The sequence below is a fragment of the Amblyomma maculatum genome, chromosome 1 (genome assembly GCF_055883805.1).
Source record: "Amblyomma maculatum isolate TAMU_Amacu chromosome 1, ASM5588380v1, whole genome shotgun sequence".
Lineage (NCBI taxonomy): Eukaryota > Metazoa > Arthropoda > Arachnida > Ixodida > Ixodidae > Amblyomma > Amblyomma maculatum.
Window position 1 is genome coordinate 121,091,946 of NC_139344.1, and position 4,814 is coordinate 121,096,759.

General features: G+C 40.2%; 1 long non-coding RNA gene across 1 annotated transcript; it reads right to left on the reverse strand.

Annotated features, from left to right (window-relative positions):
- Positions 1-369: 369 nt before the first annotated feature.
- Positions 370-2,962, reverse strand: LOC146203739 (uncharacterized). Its single transcript, XR_014702448.1, has 3 exons — positions 2,831-2,962; positions 1,602-1,671; positions 370-392 (listed from the first exon to the last, which is right to left on the reverse strand). It is a non-coding gene; the product is annotated as an uncharacterized LOC146203739 (long non-coding RNA).
- Between the last annotated feature and the right edge of the window lie 1,852 nt (positions 2,963-4,814).

Genomic DNA, 4,814 nt, shown 5'->3' on the forward strand with positions numbered 1-4,814 from the left:
GTTAGAGGACATTATGTTCAACAGAGTGCTGTAAACAGATGTTTCCAAAAAAAATTCTAAGGAAATCTAGTATATATGTTGAGGCCATCGCAAGCACAGGAATGCTTTTTTTTTTCAATTTTCCTGACAACCTAATGAAATATTAAATACCACTTACAACAATGTTAGTACAATTCTTCATGAAAAGGAGAAAACGAACCATTAAAAAACTAACTTAAGCACATACCTTTGAAAGAATTCCAGAGTCGACTCTACTTTCTCAGCATAACATATGTGGAGCACTAAGGAAGTTGCAAACAGCATGCAGAATGCAGCTGTGAAATCTTCCGCCACACCCACCCCATGCCTATTAACGAGGAGGAGGTATTCCTCTGGGTTCCATATGTCATCACCTAGGATCAATAAGAGCACTAATGAAATAATATTGCACTAGTTAAAGCAGTTATATTTTCTGCATGTATAGCACAATGTCCACGAAAATGAAGCTTATCTAATGAACTTCCACATATTGACTTAGCCTCTGTATGGCATGACGATGCAAGTGCAATAAAATGTTCTTAATGGCTGAAGTATTACCAGTTCGGATTTCAAAATTTTTCCTGTTGCACCTATACAGCCACCTACTGCTGCAATAACATCTTTGATACACTATTTTGAAATAAAAACCAAGCATCCAGGTCAGAAAATTGTCCGATTCTCTTTAACAAACTTCGCATGCAAGTGTAGGCACCAAGCAGTCAGCCATATGCATACAAGTAGCTTTTTTGAAATACTGATCTTGTCAGCTATAATATTAAAAAATACATGTAATCAAAATGCTTGTGAATGAATGTTTCAGTAATGTTGCAGGTCATCACTGTCATCAGCCGGACTAACCTCACTGCAGGACGAAGGCCTCTCCCATGTTTCTTCATTTAACCCAGTCCTATGCTAGCTGAATCTAACTGACCTTTGTGAACTTCTTAACCTCATCCGCCCACCTAACCTTTGCCGCCCCTTTCGATGCAAAGCTTTCCTTCTCTTGGAATCCAATTTGTTACCACACCCCCTTCTATGCTCTTTCCTTCTTTCATAATCCAATTTGCTACCCTAAGCAGCCATCGGTCGTCATCACTACACGCTACATGCCTTGCCATGCCCCTTTCTTCTTAATTACTACTAGAATGCCATAACTTGAAGTTATTTCTCTGGCCCACTCCGCATGCTTCCTATCTCTTAACATTACACCTATCATTCCTCGTTCCACAGCCCTTTGCGTTGTCCTCAACTTAAGTAGAACCCTTTTCGTCAGCCTCCATGTTTCAGCCCCATAGGCGAGTACAGGTAAGCTGCAACTGCTGTATACTTTCTTCTTGAGCTATACCTGTAAGCTGCTAGTCTTAATCTGCAAATACTTGCCAAATGCACTCCCTTCTCCTAGTTATTTCTCTTTCATGTTCTGCATAAGTGGTTACTACCTGTCCCAAGTCGACATATTTGCCTACCACTTCCAGTCTTTCGCTACCTATTGTGAACTGTTGCAGGCACCACAGGTATGTTGCAGGTACCAAATATATACCACGAAATGGCAGATATGATTCGATTTTGAATAAAATACATACCTGCTGCAATAATGCAAGGTGAAAGGGGCAAGTCTGGAAGTTTTTCAATGTCGGTCAAAGTTAAGTATACCTGAAAGAGAAGAAAACGTTTGAGTTTGCGCTTCACATATATACAAATACCGCTGCATCAAAAGCGTTTATCAAGGAAAGTTAAGTTAGGATGCTTCATGGCTTCAAGAAACTATATTTCAGCAAGTAATTAGAAAGCTTACGCCTCAGCAATTAAGGGTATAAGACACTGTTTAGAAGACCCTTGGTTCCCTACAGGCTGAACTTGAATACACAACCAAGAATTTTGGATAAAAAGAAGCAAACATGCATTCGGACCTGTCACATTTTTAGCTCAAAGATAGCCTTTTGTCACCTTCTTAGACACATACCTCTCTTCTTTGCACAAGGTGACTGACATCTTCTGCAAACCAGCAGGTAATGAGCTGGATTAATCCCAGGAGCTCCACATTTTTGTTTTAGTCTTGAGCTTTAAGCATTTTCCATGCCTCTGTCATGGCTTTTTTCCATGCCGTTCCTTATCAAAAAAATTCATGATGGTGCACTTTTTTCTCTTAAGGAAGGCTCAAATGTTTCTTTGAGGTCTATGCCTAGAAGTAACTTAAAATGGCTTTCAATACCACACACTGTGAACAAGTACGGCCATGTGCTCTTCAGGTTTAATATTGCCATGCCTGATTTGATGTGCTCTTGCTGCAGACAGTGTGTGGATTTCATCATTTCATCTAACTCTTCTCCGTAGGAAGGATTGTCTCTGAACATATTCTGCATAGTAAGCTGCTCCCTCCTCATAACCTCTCTATCTTTTGGTGGGACAGAAGATGAAGCAAACGCTTTGCTTATAAAGCTTGATCTCTTTGCAGGGTTACCCTGGTCACCTTTCCTGTTTTGGGAGTCTTCCCTTCTCACATTTTCACCACGTGCGACAAGCTGGTTCAGTAAGGAATCATAGCCAGTGCCAGTGAGTGCACCATCGAAAATATCTTTAAAAGATGCTTTATGGGACATCACTACTGCCTTTGCAATGACAGCAAGCTACTTGTGTAATGAAGATGGGCACACTTTACGAACACTGTCGATAATTATTTGAACCATTTTTCTGCAGTCTTTAGGAGCTGGACGTTTTCTCTCTTTCACAGCACTGAGTACTGTTTTTGGCATCGTGTCCCATGGTATGCTAAATGTGTCTGCCCAGTTTGGGTTAATTAATGCTTGGATACCACTGCATTCTTGCTCCATTGGTTCCTCTTGGCATTTTGACGGTCCTGCAACAAGTTCAACTTGCGCATCTTTTCCTTTTTTCACCTCCTGGCTTTTTTGTGTGGCTCCCAGATTCTGGGAATCTGTGCATGAATGTAAGCATGCAATATGTTAATTTTCATTACTAATAAAAATGCTCAATAGACTGCTACTTAAAATACTACATCGTGCACTTATAAAACAGCTGTACATTGGCCCAGGAGTCCCGAAAAGTGTACATAAACGAACATTCTACACAATGTGTGTCATTCCGTGCCAATGAAAGTTTTACGAGTACTATAGTGGATAAAAAATAACAAAGAGCAGCAAACTGATGTTTAAGCCCCTTTGTGCATAAAAGGATGATGCCTTGAGAGCCTGTAACAAGAAAAAAGCAAAAACAAAAAACAATTTACTAATATATGTTGCTAAATATATTAAGGCAAAAAACACTATGCCACACAAGTAGTTTTCTTACCTCATCACTTTCTTATTATTGCCCTATTTCTAAAATAGGCTTGGTGCCTCACCAGTTTTAATTTTTTTCTTCAACTTGGAGATTCATGAACTTCTGGCTTTCTGCATTAGAGAAGCTCCTGGGCTATTCGAGACAGCCTGCGGCACAACAGAATTTACTTTGAGACCTGTGTTGCTTAACAAATTACTTTGTACATTTAGATGAGTCTTCAGTATAAAATTTCCAGTCATGCTGTATCAAGAACTATTCTGTTAGACATCAAAAAACTTACATTTGCTTGTGAAGTATGCAACCAGTTTCTGAGCTTGGATCGGCTTGAGGACACTTGTCAAATATTGCTCATTGATGAGGCTCAAGTCATCACCACACCCCACACCGAGTACCAAAAGTTCTTTTCACGAGTGCTTGCAATGTATCAGGAGGCAGGGTGGGTAGAGACTTCATTATTTCCATCTCAAGGATCTCCATGCTTTTGGTGGATGTGATGCTTTGGCATGATGACGACAGTCTCACCGCTTAGTTCATAAGCCGGTAAAGGGTAAAAATCAGCAATGTTACAGACTTCCACTGCTGTAAAGAGGTTTCTTTAATGCAGCCTTTACACATGCAGTTCTGGGCAAAAACATGCTTAGAAGAGCTTTACTATAAAAATACTTTGATTTTGTGCTGAATGACAATAACAGTTATTTAACCAAAGCAGAGCTCATCCCTTATAAACAGTGCAACAAAATCATGACACAGTACTCTGTACCCTTGCATACAACAAAATTACTTGTCACACAGTCGGTGGGGTGAAAATTGCTATTAAAGCACTCATGTAGCTCTGGAGCAAAGTTCTGGGCACAAAATGGCACAGCTGAGGTAAAGAAGACATCTGACTTGAAAAATCCTTCAGAGTGCAAAAATGCCTGTAACAGCTGGTGCTTCTCTGCAACCGTTCTGCAAACAGCCTTAAAATCCTCTGTTGATCGCACACAGTTTTTAAAGTAAGAATGCTTGCTTTCAAATCGGAGAGTCGACATATTTATCAATGGCTCAAAGTGCATCATCAAGCTTGGGTAGTGAGTCATGAAATGGTATTTTGGCTTTAAGGGCTCTGTAGGAAAAAGGCGAAGCCTGTCTGCCAAGTATTCTTCAGTTAAAATGGCCAAGTACGCTGCCTGCTCTCCAGAGACTACTGGTGCACACACAATGTCTACAATCGCTCTTAGATTGAGGTACAGGTCCCAGACAATGTCTGTACTTTCAGTCTTGTGACCAATTATCATAGGGAGAAGCCAAAGTAGCACCCAAGTTTATACAGCCTCAGAGCTTAATCTTCTGCCCTGCACATTAACTTCAGGAGGCTTGCTAGAAGCACCTGACCCTTTGTAGTTAAAATTTATGATGCAATAATTCAAATTCTGATAAGTGAACCAGTGTCGTGTCTCAAGAAAGAATTTAAGAAAAAGGGCAATATCATAACAGACCACACCTTCAAAGAGGTC